General features: G+C 35.0%; 1 protein-coding gene across 1 annotated transcript in view; it reads left to right on the forward strand.

Annotated features, from left to right (window-relative positions):
• Positions 1-3,519: 3,519 nt before the first annotated feature.
• The window catches only part of LOC115442029 (protein O-mannosyl-transferase TMTC1), a 156,978-nt gene continuing 137,708 nt past the window's right edge, over positions 3,520-22,789 (forward strand). Inside the window, exon 1 of the mRNA XM_030166979.2 lies at positions 3,520-3,594. The gene's annotated coding sequence lies outside the window, so the exon portion shown is untranslated. The remainder of the gene's footprint in view (positions 3,595-22,789) is intronic.

Raw genomic sequence — 22,789 nt, forward strand, 5'->3', positions numbered from 1 at the left:
TGTAAAAGAATTGTACAAGTTTGTTGTTAAGACTGAGTGTTTATTTCTCGTGGAAGTATAAAAATGTTTTTTACTAAATTACAGACAAAATTATTTGCAATGTATTTTTTATATTATGGGGATAAACGAACATACAATAAAACGAACATACACTGCAATGTTTTTATGTTTTACAGTAAAATATATATTAACTTCCATTGAAGTCACTGAAAAAATGTTATGCGGACTAAGGTGTGGCCTGCCACTTAAACCCAGTAAATACTTTTTACTTTAATATTATATTAATTAAATCGTGATGAGGCAACGGGAGTTTCCTTTACATTATTAATTTATATCTTCGAAAATGATACTATGTAAATATGATTTTTTTCTTCAACTTCATAAAAAAAAAACCATTAGACCTGCAATGATCATAAAGCATATCCATCCAACAAAAAAGATATATTAAATTAGATAATAAATTCAAACGTCCCATAAAATCACACCGTGGGTCACGTAGCAAGTGGGGTGCATATAATGGGGTGCGAGCTCCATCAACTGTCTGATTAGGGCGAACGATAGGGGGTGTGAATTTGTAGACACGTTCAAGGTGGGGAAGTGTTGACTTTCTTGCTGGTTTGAGGGATTACATCAGGTAAGTAAGTTTATATATTTATCATTTGATATTCAATGATGCAAAAAGCGGCGATAGCCTAGTTGGGTGTGGAACGGACTGCCAAGACGAATGTCCGCAGGTTCAAATCAAAGGGCACACACCTCTGACTTTTCTAAAATCATGTGTGTATTCTTTGTGAATTATTTGTTCGCTTTAACGGTGAAGGAAAACATCGTGAGGAAACCTGCACATCTGAGAAGTTCTCTATAGGAATTTCGAAGGTGTGTGAAGTCTACCAATCCGCACTAGGCCAGCGTGGTGGACTAAGGCCTAATCCCTCTCAGTAGTAGAGGCCCGCGCTACAGTGGCTAAGTATATAATACAGTGCTGACTGCCTCGGTGGCGTAGTTGTATTGCACGTCCGGTACAATAGCGCTCTGAGGTCCTGGGTTCGAATCTCAGGTCGGGCAGTGTTATTTGGGTTTTTGTGCTCAGTATCAGCCCGGAGTCTGGAATTTGTGCCCGATATGGCGATAGGCCCGCCCCCTATCACATCATGGGACGGAACATACTTGGCGAAAAGTGGGTGCTCTAGTTTCGCCTCTGCATACCTAAACTGTGATGTTAACTAAGGCATTTTTTTTGCCTCAGGTTACCTTTTGAAAAATTCGCCCTTCGCTCTGCATTGACTGAAAGTATTAGTTTAACTACCAGTGGCGCTCTGTCTGAAGGTACTAACTCCTAGTGGCGAAGGATGAAATTTTCCGAAAAGATTCCGATATGACCTATAAGTACTAATTATTATTAGTACCTATAGGTCTTACCTTACTTGTATATTATTATACATAAATGCAGTCTGGAAATAATCCTAATGATTATTAGATGTTAAATAAATTTTAAAAAAGGGAAGCCGGTAGGAATCGGATTATATGGACCCTTCACCACTGTTAACTATAATTTCAAAAACAGTAAAAAAAATATACCGCTCTTAATCGTTTATATTAAAATAAATCGCAATACAGTGCTTTACGTCAAATTGATCTCATATTATTATTAACCTGTCTAGGAATCAAACTCAATCATCAACTCACGTGCTCCAATAGATCAATGAAGCCGTAATAAACAGTAGACATATAAGTAACAACTAAAGCAACCATTGTTCGAATTTAAACCGCACCTAGAACCACCAAATCGTTTTGTATTAACCACTAAGCCTATAGACACTTCGTAATCACCCAAGCGGTCACCTAAAACAATTCCCAGACGCATAAACTCCCCTAACGAAAGGAAAATCTTAATCAGCGCACGGACACAATCATGTAGCGGGGCGTTTTCTATTTTCCCCTCGATTTCCGCGATAATGCTTTGAATATTTCCTATATAACTTTAATATAGTGTTAAAATAGTTGGCAATAAAGATTGTTTTGAATGCCAGAGGCTTTCGATAATTTGCAAGCTATTCTATTATCTGTCTGTTTTTTCTTATCCATTCATTCGCTGTGACCACATGACTTATCAATGGGATGTGTCCTTGCTATAAATTATTTGAAATAAAACTATCTTTGTTCGGACCGTCAAACGATACAAAATAAAAAAATATATAATTGTAAAATGTAGATAGATATTGCAACCATGACTTCGGATGACCAAAACCTTAGTCCGCACCGTGACATTGAAGACTATAAAGTCATCGATACGTGGGGAGAAAATTATAATAAAAAAACCGCAGTAAAATCCGCAAAATAGTTTTATTTCAATGTCTAACATTCGCACAAACATTTTGTTTTCTATTATCGTTAACGATTGTAGAAAGGTATCTTGTCTAGGGCCCCAAAACTAAATAAGACATCAGTGCAGAGGAGTCTTATATATTGTTAAAGACCAACATTTCTTGGGGCTTTCGTGTTGATAAGGTGTGAGGCATAAAATAAATCTAACAATCCTATGCTTTAAAGGTCAACAACACCATAAAATATCATTATTGTTGCTTATATTATAAAATCTTACCGTAATTTTCTTCAGATTATTAGAGCACCTATAGCTTTTCTATGTATAGGTGGTTATTAAAAATCTTATATATTTTCGTTCTTTATTATAAAATGAGGTTAATATTTTACAAATAAATAACATTATTATTGCACGTACTACAACATCTTGTAACCGCAATTCGTAGACGTCTACGAAATATGACCGTAGCACCGCAGCCGTAGCGTACTTACGTAGCAAACGCTACGTAGAGTAAAGTGGGTTATTTGTTTAAATAAGACGTTGAACAAACTGTGCATAGTAATTTAGATTGTCTCTTCTGGAACTAATTGAGCTATATAGGAATAAACTATGACGAACATTATTTAGCATTAAGACAATTTATCGTAATATATATTTTCATTTCTTGTTCGTAATGGTTACTTAATTCGTTGTAAATGTGTTGGTAGTAATCTAGAACATTATTATTATAATATGTACGTACACAAACAAACATGATAGCGATTGAGAAATCGCTTTATTGCTTTTAGCGTAAACACATCAACCGCAGGAGCGCTTAAACAAAACTCAAAAGCGAATCTGTTCCAAACCGCAAAAGAAGCGACATTTACACCGTATTCATTAAACCAACTTCCAGCGAGCGAGTTCATCTCCCGACATGTGGTTGGGAACTTTCTTTAAACGGTGAGCATCACGCGTCCGCGCTTAACACTATTGCGATACCAACTCTATCGCGAGTGAAAACGTCAGATATTTGCTTGAATCCGTCCGTTGCAAGTCTGTTTTGTGGTGAACAGGAGTTGTTTTCGTCGCGCATGCGCCGTGCTGACTGCAGCGGCACAACCATGCTGGATCCTCGCGATGCCTGTTTCGTTTGACAGTCGATAGGCAGCTCTAAGAGGGGGTGGTCGCGCTTCTCTCTCAAAACGGTTTTCGTACGCGATGAAAAGTCTAGACTGTGGAGATTAGTGTCCAAAACTGTGCATCATGTCCTCACACTAGGGTTGGCACGGGTGAGTAAATTTTAATGTGATTTTTAATACATTTAAAATATAATTTCATGCGTTCCGCGACGAGGTAAATTCAATTTGGGAATTAATTTTGATTCGTCGAGATTTACTTTGTTTCGCAATAATAAGGTTTACTTTGTATTTCTGTTTTGCGAGATCCGCTTGTTTTGTGTGGATTTTCGTCATTTCGTGATTAGGGTTGGGTGAAATGTTTATGTGTGAATGGTTAACATGGAAGGTGTCGGAGTTGACATGGGTGGGAGTGTTATTGTTTTTTTTAGAAGCTTATGTCAGATATTTTTTTGACGTAAAAGTCACATTACTGTGATTGTCAAAATTAGATGTTTCCTTGACAGTAAGGAAGTAATTTGTCTTAACGATTTAATGCTACCTTTGATGATGTCACTGAAGATAATTTGATAAACATGTTTTTATCAAAGGAAGAAAAAGGACACATCCATCTTAATTTACCATTCATGGTTCCTTAGATTCGTCATTCTAAAATTTTTATCAATAATATTAGTTTTGTCTTCATGCTTTAGTGTTTCATAAATGTATCGTTTTCAATATATATATATTTATTTCTATTTGTTGATACCCATAGTTTACATTCTTCATTTATATTGTAACGCAAACAAATAATTTTTTAAGGGTTTAAAAAATGGATACTAAGCTCTGTTATATTGTTTGTATTTAGTCAATTTAACGTTTTAAAAAGAATTTTAACCGACTTCAAAAAAGAAGGATATTTTTTATCTGTATAAGTAAATAGTAGGGGTTCTACGCAACTATCTATTATTTGTAAGTTTATTTATCATTTCGGAATATTTGCTTTGGTTGGCACTTTAATTTCTTTTTAATATAGTAAACCTCTAGAGCTGAGTTAATTCTCTTATTTTCAATGAAGGAATTATTAATTAGAAGCCAAAGATGAAGTCCTTATCAAATACGATCGGGACGATTTTCCTCGTTACTTCGTTATATCTGAATTTATTTATAACATAAAGCCACGGGTTCATTTTGAATATTAGATTTTCTACCTGAGATTCGATAATGTAACATTAGTTGTAATTTTTTTTTCCTATAAATTTTTATTTATTATTTATTGTATGACTAGTATAGGTATCCTAAATACATAAAACTCTGCATAAATAACATTTATTGCAAATTATTTTAAAATAAAATATACGTAAAATATGGAACATACAAATTACAAATTTCGTACACATTCGTCGTTATTCCATTTCGTTTCTCGGCAAAGCTTTCGTTAGTGTTTTATTTTATCGCCTATAGAAGTTAGGCCATTCGTGCTTTAATATGTTTATTTCGTTAAACGATATTTCTCCCGATATCAGCTTTTATTGATACTAAAACATGCTGTTCTATTTTATTGTTGGAAATTATCTTAGTTTTATTTGTTATCATTTCTTATAAAAGTTTTATGTAAATTATCGAATGTTGTTGTATTTTCGTCTTCAAATGTTATTAGATTCTCGGGCACATTAAGTTTTATTATAATTGTTACTGTAGAGCTGTGGTGATGCTTCTTATTGATCTAATGGGTTTTGTCGTTATTAGTATTGTGAGTTTTAAGTATATAACATTTTAACTTCATTCATCATTTTATTTTTTATTTCCTGCCAGCCTGTTCTGGCTTCTTTGTTTACTTTTTAAACTTTCATTTATTTTAAGTCCAATATAAAATGCTTTTGGTTTATATAAAAGACTATTTAAGTTATAATAAAATATTCTCGTGAACCTTGACTTATCATAAGTGCAACTATGTTCGCCATAAACTAAATAAACCATTTTATTTTATTTATTTAAAAAGAAATGAACTTATACATAATATATCAGATAGAGCATAGAATATGTAAATAATTGTATAGGAATTATCTTATCATTAAAATCTCTAAATTTAGAGACTAGAAACGTTTATACTTCGAATACTTTTAATTTATTCATGACGAAAATTCCTCCAGTGCTTTATGTTAGTAACAGAATTTTTTGTGTTTGAAGAATTTGTGTTGAGAATTTATTGAGTATTTTTATTTTCTTGTATACGGACTGTAAATATGTAAACTTGACATAAATATAAATTCAATGACTTTTGTTTTGAGTAAAAAAGTAGTTTTAGTTTTATAAAATGTATTTTAAGAAACATACATTACACCAGTTAGGGATAAAAGAGGGATAGAGAGGACTAGTGATGTACGCTGCAGTGGCGAAAGGTGAAATTTTCCGACAGGGAACCCTACATATAGGTACTAATATGCATGAATGAAGCGGCGATAGCCTAGTTGGGTGTGGAACGGACTGCCAAGACGAATGTCCGCAGGTTCAAATCCCAAGGGCACACACCTCTGACTTTTTTAAAATCATGTGTGTATTCTTTGTGAATTTATCGTTCGCTTTAACGGTGAAGGAAAACATCGTGAGGAAACCTGCACATCTGAGAGGTTCTCTATAGGAATTTCGAAGGTGTTTGAAGTCTACCAATCCGCACTAGGCCAGCGTGGTGGACTAAGGCCTAATCCCTCTCAGTAGTAGAGGCCCGTGCTCAGCAGTGGGCAAGTATATAATATAGGGCTGATATTATTATGCATGAACGCGGGCTGCAAATCGTTGTAATGATAATTTTATTCTAACAATAATATATTGAGTTACACTTATTTCTTATAATAACAAGATTAGTTCTGTATCATACAGTTGATGGGCACGGATCTTACTAAGTAAACATTTCATCCATCTCACTGGCTCTATAGTAGGAGTTTTTTAAATCTATGAAATTCTTAGAATTCTTAAATATACTCGTGTTTAAATGTTGTATCAAAAATTACACCAGAAAAACAAATTATTTTTAAAATAAAATATAAATATATAAGCATGTTTGGATTGGCTGGATGAAACAGGTCCACAGAGACTCTGGGTCTAGGTTTAACTCCATTTTTGAATTGGTATGACCTTCATTGATTTTTAAATTGAGAAATGTGTTACAAGGGACGTGCCAATAACAAAAATAGGAATAAATCTCTTTTTTAAACTTACCTTCATCAGACTATAATGTAGAGTCAGTCTAAAATACCTTTACATATATGTTGTAGAACTGATTAGAATTATAGGCAAATCGTATTAGAATAACGTAGTGTAAGTAAGTGTGTCGCGTTCTGTGATGAGCTCGTGTATATCCGGTTGCAACTGGCCGGCATAATTGTGGCGACGGCAGAGGGGTAAACATTTCAAATCTGTCCACTTACTACCAGTTGCAGTGAAGTCACTGCCGTTTCCATATAAAAAAAAAACTTAGTACCACCTAATCCAAATTTGCCGTCACAATAACTGCGACGACCTTAAAAATAAAAATAATGAACATCTGAAATATTATGACAAATATTTGAAGGTTAATTCACACGAAGTCTGTTGGTCGTTAAATATTGTGTTCTGGGATGGCCCTAATAGAGTGTAATCAATCTCCGTTGCCCTACTGTAGCATTCCGCCCACCTGTTCTTATCTGTTAATATTCCTAGAAATGTTTTTAGTAGTCGTATTTGTAAATGGGATTGACAATAGCCAAATGGCTTGTAAAAAATTTCACTTTATAACTGAAAGGCTGAATTTCACTTAAGCGATTTTTTTTAAGTTAGAGAGGAAAATATATCAGTATGTTTAAAAAACACCCAAAAATGTGCTGATTCCAAATTTATACTAATAGTATTATGGTACTATACTAATGACCCGCCCCGGCTTCACACGGGTGCAATGCTGATACTAAATACACTACAGAAAAACTGTGAACGTTGTATATAAAAACATAGCGGCCCGCTCTGGCTTCGCACGGGTATAACTTAACAAAATAACAGTATTTATCCACTATTTAATGGATGTTATTATACATATAAACCTTCCTCTTGAATCACTCTATCTATTAAAAAAACCGCATCAAAATCCGTTGCGTAGTTTTAAAGATTTAAGCATACAAAGGGACATAGGAATAGAGAAAGCGACTTTGTTTTATACTATGTAGTGATTAAAGAATTTGTTTGTTTGAACTCATTCATATCAGGAACTATTAAACCGATTTTTTTTTTTCACTTATAGGAAGCTACATTACTTTTGGATGCGATAGCTTACTAGTTATTCCGGGAAATATTTATCCCTGAAAAAAATACAAGTACGGAGAGACAGCAATAACTAGTGTGTATTGTATGTATTTAGATTCGCAAAATATAATCGTCTTTCTTCCGTCGATATAGATAGATAGAAAGGCTATTTTAATGCTTGAAAAATTGTTGCGTTTACCCCACATATAAGGAAGAAAGATTATCACTTACCGAGTAAGACAATTGTTTCTTTGATTAAAAAAATCAAGCATCATTAGCATTATTAAAAGAAAGAAAGAGAGAAAAGAGTTTTATTAATGGCACAGAATGCAGTTATAAAAAAAAAATACACTCAATTACATTAATGTGCCAACAATGGGCTACTCATTCAGCTTAATCCTGCTGCAATACAGCTGCAGCGCTTGTTTTCAATGAGAAACCCTAGTGTCGCACGGTTGTCCAGTCGATATACAAACTGGAAGTATAAATAAACAACTAAATAATATTAACACAAATAAAAGAAAAAAAAAATTACAATATTTTTTTTCTTTTCTATAGTGTAAGTGTGTAATCCATAGCATCATTCGCTATTCCCATAAAACTATAAATAGTTTTACAACTAGATCTTCATACACGAGTTTTCGTACCGAAATATAATACGTTCGATAAAACACATGCCGGCATTATATTATTACTGTTGGAAAATAAAATGCACCACTTTAAAGTTATTCCCGGCATGTCGTGCTCTATCTGCGGTCTCAATTTTGCTTTTTCATTGAAAATACGAAATATGAGGCGACGCAGCAAATTTATTACGTTAAGACAGATTTTATTCCTGTTCGCGTGTGAAAATGTATCCATTGATGTTTTTAAAAGTGTATTTTATGAGTGTGTTTCATGCTTTATGTTTGTAATCAGATATACGCAATGATTTATAGCTATTGTCTAACTAGTCGGATATTACTATAGCTCTACTAATGTTGTAGAGACGCACTATAAATATTTGTTTTACGTTACAGTTATTAAGAATATTTGTCTACAATATTAGCGCGCTCTACCGGGATAGTAATACAGTTGCATTTTGTATGATAAATGAATTCATTACCCAATACCTAAGTCTCTTCTTTAATGCTCGTGGCTACTAGGAACATAGTAATGTTTGTCAAGTTTTATGCTTAAGCTCTTATTAAGCCTGTTCTGCTCTGAGCCCGCATACAGAGGCAGTGGCGGAAGACAAACTGGGCAACCACTTGAGGCCCCGCGCGGTGCCTCGGAGGACTTTTTTTACCATCTTACTTACAAAACTGTCAAAACCGGAAAGCATTTTTACACCACTTAGTTTTTTTGCTTTCGCCGTGGGTTATGCCTTCATATCGCCACTATCCAGGGATATTATTAGAGTACAATTTATTTATGTATAGCGACATCTAGCACCAAACGTCGGAACTACTTTTCTCCCAAATCTAAACCTTGTTATGGCTACATATATTTATATAAGTCTATGGCGTCTGTTTGATCTTATACGTATACAATATGCGCAGTTTAGCAAGATTTCGACTGAAATCGGACTTATCAGTAAGCCGATCTTCTATTTTGGCTTCGCTATCGATATTGGTTCGTCTTGTATTCATAGTTGAAAATTTGAATATGATTATATTGGCTAAGTCTTAGATATTGTGGATAGTTTAAATGTTAAAGAAATATTTAAAATAATTATTGCAGAGAAGTATGGTCAATTGATAGTTATAATTTTCAAATCAGATTAACACTTATAATAATGCTACTGTAATGTGGCTCAACACGGTTTTCTATGGTATTATCTTGGTTCATTCGTTCAATGTATATAATGATATTTAAATTATATGTAATGGTCAATGACTCAATTCAACTGTAATTGGTAAACTTTATTTACTTTAGAGCTGAACACTGTCCCTCAAGATATGAAGCTCTAATTTGAGAGGCAGGGTTAATTAATTATTTCAACTTAGTAATATTAGATTCTTCTACTTATTGTAACAACAGATGGTGAATGTCTATTTTTCAATTTTCACATGGTTCTGTAACAAAGCAATAAATAAACTAAATAAATATGAAATACTACTTTTTATATTGCAGCCCCCTCCTTAAATAAAAAACTACGAAGCAATTTCCTTATAATAATTATTATAAGGATATTGCTTAGTAATTACATTCTTTACTTAATACATAATTAATTAAAGAATCCTACTAATTTTAAAATTAGATATAAGGTATATAAGTAGATACATAGATTTATATTGATAATCTGATATATTTTCTTTATTTATTTATTTATTAAGATACACTAAACAGATTACTGACAATAATAATCTAAATTTCATTACAGTGGATCTAATGGCTAGTCAATTATATTAAGTATGTTTAATTTTTTTAACCTAGCGCATGTCGTGGCTGTCTCTCATTGAAATTGCAATTAATCTAGGTGTTTTTTTTATTACTTTTTTGTACGTAATATTGTTAATTTTATTGGCAAATAAATGAAACAAAATCGTTCTCTTTTACATTAAGCTACACTAGTAATCAAACATAGACTAAACAGATACCTACACCGGTATCGTGCAACAGACGACATGACCTACAAATAACCGACAGCAAAACCTAGACCTAATCCCAAAGGGCGAAAGGGCAAGACAACCAAAAACATAAAAATATTAATTTTCATTAACATTCATATATTTTCAGCTTTGTGGCCGACTTGTGAAAATAGTTTGAAATTTTCTTTAATGCTCCTCCGAGATACCAAGTATTTATTTTGCCGACGTTACTTGGATCGAGTGAAATGTACGGTCTTAACATATTTAACAGGCTTTTTATTTAATATTAAAATTATTAACGGAGCTTAAGCTGGAATATTTAAACAAAATTATGAACTGGGTGTTATTTAAAGTTCTGAATTTATTTATACATTTTATGTACAGATAAGTATATAGGCGGACTTAATGCCAGAGGCATTTTTTATCAGTCGACCTTAGGTTGGTGCAGAGATAAACAAGGTAGGTGCATCTAAAAATGGCGAAATATTAATTTACTAGTTGTACACGCCTTTATAGTACCAGTTAATACAATACCTAAGGGTTTCCAGTGGGAAATGTTCCCAGAACCCTGTATTTCATAGTAATACCGCTAGACCAATGAGCTTTAAACCACGGAACCCTGGAATCGTAAAACATCTTAAAAGAAAGAAGCTGTTAACGTTAAGTGGTGTTTAGTGAGGTCTAATCCGGATGGTTGTCGCGCCGACACGCGCCATTGGTTTGTCCCCGCTCCCGGGAATCGATCCCGTGAACTCAATTAAATGATTTGTTAGGAACTCACACACGTCTTAATGTCTCAGGGTGGCGAGTAGAGAACACAGTATTTTGTAATTCAAAGTTCTGTATCGCTATTTAATTGCAATATAACATATCACGGTTGATGTAATGTTAATGAAGTAAAGCAGAACATGAAATCAATTTGATCAGAATCTAAATAGTATCGTCATAGGTGCTTATTATTTTTCTTTAGTCGAACACATGTTTTAAAAATGTAGACGACGGCGTTCACAGTGTATAAAAAAATGGATACTTTTTTTCGGAGACGACGACAAGGTGATTACCCCTCGGCAGGCGACACAATGATGCCGGTCTGTTGGAACCGGATATATACAGGCTGATACCGGAAACCGACACACTTTCGTGAGCCACTGTGACAGGTTTTAACACCTTGTGTACGGTGGTCGCTATCTGGGCAGATATAAAATATATTCTACCACCAGCAAAAATATACTACTTTACTAACTTTGTACTCATAAGTCCAAAGGATCATTAATATGCCGCTAATACGTGTCCAACACAAAAGGCAATAAAACGTCGCTTGAACAAAGAATCATATCGCCCAACTGTCTGAATCATTGACCTTATCTGTTCAATCGTTAAAATCGATGGTCCATGCCCCAAATGAGTATACAGTCCACAAGGGGTAACCACAAACCACGTCGTAAATATAATTCTTGTACTTTGTTCTGAAGTAAACGTATTTTTTTTATTGCTTTAAATGACGAGACGAGCTTGCCGTTCGGCTGATGATAAGCGAAACGACCGCTCATGGACAGTAGAAATATCATCCAACACCGTGAATTACAGGGTATTGTTTGGTATTCTACTGCGCTCGCCATCCTGAGACATGAGATGTTATGTCTTATTATTTCCAGTAGTTACACTGGCTACAATATCCTTCAAACCAGAACACAACAGGGACTACACACTGCTGCTTGGCGACAGAAATAGACATTGCGGTGGTACCAATCCAGGAGGACTCTCACATATGAGAGACCTACTAGTAAATATATTTTTTAGTAGTTATATTGTCACGCGGAAGTGTAAATAGATTTATAATATGTTCAACCATAAGTTGGTATTTAAATTTATTGCCAATACGTAACGATTTTAGCAAAAGTATAAAAACCATGTGATATGAAAATTCACGCATTTAAAACAAAATCCAATATCGAACCGGGGCTGATAATGCAAATGAAATGAGTAAAAAATTCAAAATGGCGCGTCATGATCGCCGAATGATAAATCATGACAATGGCCCAGCGGAATTTGAAAATGGTTGACGCATGACTTTCAGATTACAGGTTTGGAAAAACTTTAACTGCCTTTATACTATAGGAGTTGGAAGATTCGAGCCTACTTCCAACTTTGTTAGGTAACAGTGATTTCGCAAGTGTTTGATGTCGAACTAGAAAGAATTGGGACTTTATAAATTGATAAAAAAACGTATTGGCAATTTCTCGTATACTTTTAGGCTGTAAATCATGAGGTTCTGAATTTATTTCAAAGATAAAAAACGATAATTACCGTTTTTCGGTTTTAATAAATCATTTAGAAATGTCCAAACGAAATGTAACAAGTGTAACTACTGGACATAAGACATAACATCTCACGTTTCAGGATGACGAGCGCAGTGGAATACCAAACAATACTTTGTAATTCAAGGTGTTGGATGATGTTTCTACTGCTTATGGACGGTCGTATCGCTTACCATCAGGCGAACCGCAAGCTCGTCTCGTCATTCAAAGCATAACAAAAAAAAATACAAACTTAACTCGGAACATTTCTATCTTTACACAGTTTTCGCCGCCACAAGTCCAAGGACATATATACAACAATAATTAAAATATTTGCCTTAACACAAATCCTACCTCAGAAAAATGTACCAAATAAAGAAAATAAACACTTCTCGTCTGTACAGAAAACATTGTTGGTGAACGATGCTCACCTTCGCGATAATGAAAAATATATAGATTAGTAACCATGGTAACAATAAGTGCATTAGCCTAACAATAGAGGTCGTTACATACCGCCCTCGACCATAATAACGTGAGGCCATGATTTCCATTAAATTTTTTGGGTTCCGTGGACATTAGATTTGGGATGTTACACTATGAGGCACGTGTTTTGTATGCGAGAGCCTAGCTGGGTAACCTAGTAATATCAATTTAGGAAATGTCCTAGACATTGGTCTCTGATTATTTTAATGATAATTTAGTTTTGGAATACATTATTACTAATGCTCATTAATGACATTGATTATGCTTTATTTTTAAAGTTGCTGAACTGATTATGATGGAATTTTAATTTGTTGATACAAAAAATCTGCAAATAGACAAAAATATTCTAGTAAATTCCTTTCCCACAAACAAAGCCGCGAGCTAAATCGTGTTATTTTATCTTGATGGCAAAAAAATAGTAACAACAAGATCGATTACATTAAAATTATTAAAACTATCGAAGACGAAAATACAGAACCTTTTATCTTTCGTATGATTTTTTCGCACCAAATGTTTACTTTCTATAATGGGACAGGGACTGAGGTGCGAATTTGCGCTTTATGACTAAATTTCATTCTTAATTCAGTCCGTCTCTTAAGTGGTTCGGGTTTTTATACTTTTCCTCTTTCTTTTCTAATTTACTCTTTGTATCGGAATAATTGACACACTTTCGTTGTCCGTGTCGAGATGTTTATTGCTGTATAAAAAAGCCTTTTGTTCGTTTCCCTTTTCATCACAGTAGAATGAATATTGCGTTTCATAGTAACAGTAAACTTACTAGAGGAACAAATTGCTCATCTCGTTATTTCTTTTTAAAAAACATGAAAATGTTATGACGAGGATGTAGTTGTGAAGAATTACTTGGTCAAAACTTTTTAACGAATCATGTCTTACTCGGAATAAAGACTATGTAGAAAGAATTAAATACTATATGGCATAATTGAGCAGAACCCAATTGTAGCGGCCACGGTTACACTAAAGTTTGTTAAAGGTAAAGGTGTCTTCGAAGGGTTATAGCTTATATCCGTCCTACCATGTGTTAGCGGGCACAAGACTCTAGAAAATTTAATGTTAATTATTATTTGGATACTTTTGCTGGTGGTAAGATAAATAATAAATAAATAAATTCTTTATTACATTACATACGCGTTCAGAGATCAGCTAGTGTATATCTGGTTCCAACAGGCCGGCATAATTGTGTCGACCTCCGAGGGGTAATCATCTCTCGTCAGTCTACTCTCTATTGAACTTCATTCCACTTACCATTAGTTGCAGTGGTGTTACTTTATCGTGTACGTATAAAAATGTGTTTTAGTAATCAAAATCTCAATTTTTCCCCCTACCTGGGGACAGTGTTAATTTCTCCCACTAAAAGAGGGGTCTGAACTACCAATTTTAGTGGAAATGTCCTAAGTTGGTAACACTGTCTAGGAATAAATGAGCAACGCCATCTTTCAAAGGGTAGGTAGATACCTACCCTTTGACTTACCTACATCTTAGTTACGTCTAACGCGACCATCTAAGTATAAAAATTTCGTGTAAAATCAGCATCATATAAAAGAATACGTGCGGCATATGTCTTTTTCTATCACACGCAAACACAGTAAACAGACAGGTATTGCCCGCACATTCGCTTCGTCTCTTTCTACAGAGCGATTTATTTCATATCGATCTTTTCTATGTCATGTAGAGTACAATATTGCAAAGCAAAACCGAAACAGGTGACACTCAAAGTAAATAGCTCCGTTATGTACGACAGGAATAGAAATTCTATATCGCGGTTAACCGTGTGGTCGCGGTCTATTGTTACAAAGCCATTTACCACGGACCCTAGTTAACTTCACCGTGCTTGTCAATTGGGCTTATTCATCTATTGATTGGGTATAATTGGTTAAATATTTTGATTTAGGAAGTAGATAGAGGAGCATCGGGTATATCCACTTTCATTGATGTGTATTCCCATGATATGATAGGGGCGAGCCTATCGTCATATCGGGCACAAATTCCAGACTTCAGTCCGATACTGAGTAGAAGAATCTAACGTCTTTTGCCCGACCCAGGGATCGAACCCGAGACCTCAACACTTCAGTTGTACCGTAATACAACTACACTATCGAGGCAATAATACGGCGGAATGTCCACTACACCTGATGGTAAGCGGAATCGGGTCGGGAATGTGGGCTGACGAGACTGATACCTCTCACCAGTCGACACAATTGTGCCGGCCGTTTTGATTTGGTTATATACAGGATGATCCTGGTATACGACGCCCTTACGTGCACTACTATGACTAGTTTCAACACCTTTTGTACTGTGGTCGCTGTCCAGGCGGATACAAAATATGTCCTACACTCAGCTAATAATTATTTATTTATAAACGGCAAAGTACTGTTACAAAAAGTTCAGTTTTTAAATATTGCATGCAGTGTATTCGGGCGATATCAGACTTAAAACAATATCTTCGAGTGGAATTCTGTGTAGTCGTCTGTTATTTAACGTATAATTCTTTTTATTAGCGTGTTAATACAATCAGGCATTGGTCCATTTCGTGTAATTAAGATAATTTTAAAATAACAATTAGTAAAATTAAATTACAATTAAACTCCACCGAGGTAACCCTAACGTTTAGAATGCACGGCCCTAACAAATTTCACTCCTCATTTACCCACCGCATAGGGTTGTCAAAGACTTAGAATTACACGTTTACACGGGCACATTCGACGCTTTATCTTGTTTACTCAGACGGCAGCCCTTGTGTCGGCAGATTTGATTACAATTGAAATTCGCTTCGTGGCCCTTCGCGCGGGTTTTGCGTTTTGTCCGTTAACTATGCTATGGATTTTGTGAGAGGTCATTATTCAAATGCTTATTGTTAAATGTGTCGTTTGTAATATACATTATTTTTTGTTTACACGATTTAATACTAATTTATTTTTTAAAACATATATGAGTTTTTTGATTCAGATTTTGAATTAACTTTCTGAATTCAGAATGTCATTCCGTCCCAGCCTTAGTGTGGTCCGAGCATATTGCATGTAATGTCAAAACCAATTAAAAACATTTCGGGCCCTTTTTCACAACTTACAAGTATTAAACAGCTAATGAAGATAGTACTTATTTTATTAACATTTATTTAGGAGCATAGATTAAAGTGTCGCTTTTATATTTGGTCGGCTTATATATTTATATGATGAGTACCAGTTACTCAGAAGTTGCGAAACAGACCCTCAATGTTCGTCTCAATAATAATTAGAAAATAGAATTAATTTTGTAAATTATCAAATTATAATTTTGTATAGCACATATAAAATACTCATTTTAAATAATTACTTTATTATAGATCATAACAAAGTCTTTATCGTAAAGGGCACAGTTAGGGTTAGATATTCATGTTGTAGACTACGTTTGACCTTGGCCGTTGATCTTTGAACGTAATAAGTAATTATTTAGGAGTTTTAGGAGATAGGCTATAATTAATTACGAACACGTTTATTAAAAGCGGCGATAGCCTAGTTGGGTGTGGAACGGACTGCCAAGACGAATGTCCGCAGGTTCAAATCCCAAGGACACATACCTCTGACTTTTCTAAAATCATATGCGTATTCTTTGTCAATTTATCGTTCGCTTTAACGGTGAAGGAAAACATCGTGAGGAAACCTACCCTGCCTGAGGAAGTCTACCCGCACTACAGCGTGGTGGACTAAGGCCTAATCTCTCTCAGTAGTAGAGGAGGCCCGTGCTCAGCAGTGGGCAAGTATATAATACAGGGCTGATATTATTATTATTTTATATATACATATAATTATCTCTCCTATTTGAAGGTATGCAGGGCACGGGCCGAAGCCAAGTGCAATTTAATGAAAGAGTGCAAGAAATTGATTTAATGGGTCGGTAATGATAAAATTTACGAACAATACGGCAAGTGTTTAATATTGTTGCTTTTTGCAGAAGGATGTATGTGTGTTTGTGAAAGTTTTTGTTTTTGTTTATTATTATTATTATTATTACGTTTATTAGGCTAAACAGGCAAGGTTGCTAGGAGACGTCTTATAATTGTACTATACTGTCTTTTGCGTGCGGCTTCGTCTGCATATAAGTCCGTTACTGACATGACAGATAGTGTAGTATTCAAAGGCAATGTAGTCATTAGTAAGAGTTGTAGGAACTTGAGCAGTAGTTATATAAATTTGCATATTCAGATATTAAAATTTACGTAATGTAGAGTAGTAAAATTTTAAATTAACTTTCATAGCTCCCGAAATATGGAAATTAAAAATAACGTTTAAATTGGTCTTCAATTTAACTAGTAAATTTGTCCATGTCTTCCGCCAAGTAGAAGCGTGCAAGTATTTTAACTCATGAGTATAATTTCTACAGCGTCACGATGATTTTCCGCAGAGTTAAGCTGATGTTTTGGTCTGCACGAAAGTCAAGCTGCCAAGTAAATGGTAAATAAAAGACTATTATACGGATTAGCTGTAATATACGATATGTAGGTATGTAACTTGCATGTTGCCAAACAGGTCCAAGGGCCCTATTTCACAACTTTCAAATAAATTTATGTGACAGTTATGACATTAAATAGCGAATGTAGACGGTACTAATTTTATTACCAGTTATTTGGCAGTATAGATTAGAGTGTGAAATTTGTATTTCATCGGCTTATACATTTTATGATGCATTTACTAAGAATTTGTGAAAAAGGCTCCAAATCTCATAATGCATAAAATTACCGCAGTTTCTCCGAAACCGCAACTAACTTATGAAAGTTATTTGTAACTGAAACTTTATTTCAATACCTGAAGAAATGTACTTAAAACATTAACAATTGTACACATAAACTACAAAACTTGAACTCGAGCAGCAAACAAAACTTTGTGCCAAACGAAAATGGTCCGAAAAATATCTTTGTTACACATTGAAATTAAACTTTAGCAGATTGTATGTCGTACAAAACAATAATAGTTTTGTAAAGGTATGAACGAGTTAACCCAACTTTTACCTACGTCTAAGGATGATATTTTGTGAACTAGTTATTGTCTGCAGTATTTTCAGATGATCCCATTGTAAGGAAAGAACTCAACCTTTGACAACAATATGATAACATTCTTTTGCTTCAGTGACCATCAAATTGACCTGGTATATCTACTGAACTTATAATAGTGTATATTTGGGTGATCAGCAGCAGCGAAGGGTGTGGTTTTTTGAAAGAAACCCGACACAACATATAGTTACTACTGATATGCAATAATGCGGTTTGTAAATCGTTCGAATGATAATTATATTTTACATAAATCACGAAAGGAAAGCCGGCAGGAATCGAATTATATGAACCTTTTGCCACTGGTGATCAGCTAGTTATCACCGACGTATCTATTAAGATAACCATTGGAAGCGGAAGTGTGGCAAGGTAAAGGAGAGGAGGAAATATTTGCAAACTACTTTAAGCTCTGTAGGTGTTTAGTTTGTTGTACTGCGCTCACTTCAACAAAATACCAACCTTTGAAATACACAAGCAAATCTGCGGGGCAAATACTATCCAACTAGCAATTTGCGAAGTGTTTACGTTGAGCGATACATTAGCGATTCCGTTTGGCCGGCCCGATCGCTCACTGGCCACTCTATTTGACCCATTCACCCTCTGAACAAGTGAATGAATCATTCACTCGTTCGTTTGACGACGTGTAATGCTGGGCTTGTAATTGAAGAGTATGCTCTATTAGAAGTCAAAGCACGCTCTGATTTTATATGTGTAATAGCACATTCATGCTGAGGCGTCGAAGTTCGTTTATGATACATGTAGGTAGAAGATACACACCCACACTTTGATAACTATATTAGGTCCCAGGACGTCTAAATAATTGCCATTAACTACCGGGCAAGAATTCTAAACTGATGAGCTGATAAACCCAATATTAGATTACCCAATCCCCAATCAAATCTGGGACCTCAGCATGGTGAGCTACGCGAGACACCTGGCTGATCAGTCAAAGTTGGGGGGAGGACGAATTACGTATCAAATAGCGGAACCTCGCCCCCCCCCATGCGAAACACAATTTTCTCAACATACGCGAATCACGAAAACATTAGAAAAAGAGAGAAACATTAGAAAAAAAAAATCTGTCAAATTTTCTTTGAGTTTAATATCACATTAAATAATCCGGGAATTGAACCTGATGCATCAGCATAGCAAGCGTACGGTGTCTATGCTATTAAGGCAATTCGAATAATGCTAGCCGTAATACAAAGCCAAGATACGTAAATATGTGTAGAAGATAAAGGATTCCCATAATAATAATTTGTATAGATAATGCGAAATTGAAGAGATGCCAAGTACGATATACATACTAAGTTGGGGTCAAGTAGGATCGGCGCATATTCCATCTATATTCAAGCGAGATCTGATGCTTGTTAAGCCACCTGTTTGATAATCCTTATTTGGACGTTGACATCCTTGTTATACAGGCCAGCTAAAATAATTCAATTAAAAACGTATGTATTATGTTTAATTTCAAATTTAAATTTCTTTTTGCTATTTTTAAGACTGGCTGCTGGATTTCTGTCCAAATTGAATTTAAAATACGAAGACGTGGTATTTTTGTTATTTTTCTTCTTCAACCTTTGGAAGTCCACTGCTGAACAAAGACCTCCCCAAAGGTTTCCAACCCAACCTGTTAGAAGCGGCCTGCATCCACCTTTACGAGGTCATCTGTCCTCCTTGCAGGTGGTCATCCAATGTTGTGCTTGCCAGTTCGTGGTCTCCACCCGAGAACTTCTCTACCCTACATGTTGTCAGTTCTACGAGCTACGTGCTCTGCCCTCATCCATTTTCGTTGCTAACCGTTGGATTTAGTCGGCGACTTTCGTTCTTCTACGAATCTCCTTGTTTCCGATTTTTTGATTCGCCAAAATATAATTTTCTACTGGATAATAGATACATCGCCTAGGCTAAGAATATCAGAGGAGACTAACATAGTGAGGTTTTAAGGATGTTTGCAATATCTCCTGGCACAAATATACATACACTCCAGCCTTTTATCTTCGAAGGTAGAGGCGCTACTAATGAACCTACTTCTCGCCAATATTATGCCCTATTAAGTGACCTTACCGCCATATCGAACACATATTCCAATCCTGCGAATTTATATTTGTTGAAAAAACACAAATTCGAGCACAGAACGTCAACGCCAAACAAGGACGCCGCCAATAACTCATCGTTAATCATAAATGGTTCTTTTGCAATGCGGTCAGAGTAGAAAATAGCTCGCTTACGGCATTAACCCGGCCTATTGTTGCGTCTGACCCCATTCCTTTGTGTTGACCAAAATAGACGTTTATGAATAAACACGATTTGATCTTCTTAATTCGTTGATTGTGATCGATTTGTTTCCTTTTGTTATTACGTTGATGAGAATTGAAAATGAGACAATGCTGACAAAATGAAAGTAGGCTTATGCATCCTTAAGTCCCATGATAGATATTCCATGATACAGGATCTATATTATGATAGAGATATTTAAAGGTTAGTTAGTATTTGTCTACGTTTAGTTTTTTTGATCCTAGGATCTAATTTTTTATGTTGTTATTTGAAATAAATAAAGATTTTATTGCTTGGAAAAACAAATTACAAAGATATAAATGTACATCAAAGAACAGAATAATATTGTACCAACGATAGGAACCCTTTTCAGCTCGGTATGCCCTTACAGTGCGGTCTCATCAGTACTGGACCGCTGATTTTGATAAGGGATCCTGGTATGCTGATTAAATATATTAAACTTACTTATAAACATAAATAGTTATTTTAGTGTACATTGGTACCAAAATTGGCTTTCATGGTGAAGGAAAACATCGTGAGAAAACCTACATACCTAAGAATTTAGAACGTAAGGGCACCTAGGCCAGCGTGGTGGACTAAGGCCAAAACTCTCTCGGAAGTAGACGAGACCCGTGCAGCAGTGAGCAGTATATAACAGAGCTAGTATTGTTAAAATTACGTGAATGATTCCAAAGATTCTTGTGGGTTTATTTTCGGAAGAAATGATCTCATAAACACGATGTATTGAGGCAAATCAACTCCAATCAAAAAGTTAAACATCGCGCAGATTTGCATCTTTAAAGATACATAAATTTTTCACAGGAAACTATATTGAAGTCGATTTAAAACACCATTACAGCCCCGTCGAACCTCGTGGAGTGAGCAAAAGTTTTTCTTGTTCCAAACACATTATGCACTGTTTTCTGTATTCTTTAATGTCTACGTCGATAGCAGCTGTCGACGATTTAGAATTCTTTGTAGAAATGTAACGACTTATTTGCATATTGTACAGTCATACACATAAGTAGTTGAAGAAATTCGAAACTTGGAATCGCCTAGCGCCTCGGGCTTAATAGAAACTTTTTTTGTATTGAATAACGTAAATCCCTTTTATTTTTATTACATTCATAATGTCAATCGCAAGTACACAAAAGTGTACAGGCGATTTAAAGATTTGAATTCATTTAGCTACTTATATGACGCACTGTACATGGTTAACTATAATTATAACTTTATGTATGAGAGTTCAAATTGATAGGCATGGTGGTTTATCTATTTTTATCGTTAAGCAGTTGTTTATTTCTAACAGTTTGATGGTATTGTAGCTAGCGTAATTATTACGCCTTTTGTTCTTACTTCACTTCTTAATAACTAATATCAAGTAACTTATAGCTTATAGTTTGATTTGACTGATGTTGCTTCTTTCATGGGTATTAATGATAGATGCTTCACCTCGATATGAACTAATGCAGGTCCTGCCCTGTTAATGGGTACCAATTAAAAGAAGTCTGCTCTCGTTATGAATTAGTAAAAACAAATTCGCTAAATAAAATGCTAGCAAGATCGCAACGTTATCACTTAAGTGATAAAACCAACTGTCTTACCAAAGCCGCAGTTAAACTGGAAGATATGTGACATCGTATTCGTGGCGAGTCGAAATAAACGTCGCCATCGTCCAGCCATAACAAACCACCGGCCTTGAGCCAGTTGCATTTGTTTCTAGAAAGAACGCCAAAAGTGCATGCTATGACACTACGTTTATTTCTAGCAGTGATTTTGTGGTAATAGTTGAGAGCTCTCGTCACACAATTAGAATAAAGTGCCAATATGTTAATTGTAAATCATATTTTTCTCAGCACTGCAGCGGCGAAGCGTCCATACAAGCCGATTCCTACCGGGTTACGTTTTGTAAATTAACTTTAAATAATTTAAATGAAAAACATAACTATATAACTAGAATAATAATAGTATATTCAAATAAGTCATCCTATACCTACTTATTTCATTAAATCAATACTTCAACGATTACGGTACATAGTTCATATTATTATCAATTCGTTAAATCGTAACTCTCGCGCAGTGCTCGCGCCTTGGTGTTCGAAGTGAACCCGGCCGCGCATAGCTTCCCTCGCGATATTGTTGTCTCTTTCACACGCAGCACGGTGTCTTTGTCTAATCTTTTGGAAGTGACGTAAAAATACATGTTTGCGTGCGTGTATGTGTACTTCAGGGTAACCCGAGAATTTGCGGCTTAATGTTGGGCCATTGGCGCGAATTTTTTTAATAATTTAGAATGTATAATTAGTGTTTGTGTATAGTGTGGATTATTAATTTTTGTTGGGCTCTTTTAGATAAGTATCTATGTTCAAAATATGTGATTATTTGTGTGATTATAAATTTAGAGTTTAGAAATAATGTTTATGTTA

Source organism: Manduca sexta, chromosome 22, assembly GCF_014839805.1.
Source record: "Manduca sexta isolate Smith_Timp_Sample1 chromosome 22, JHU_Msex_v1.0, whole genome shotgun sequence".
Lineage (NCBI taxonomy): Eukaryota > Metazoa > Arthropoda > Insecta > Lepidoptera > Sphingidae > Manduca > Manduca sexta.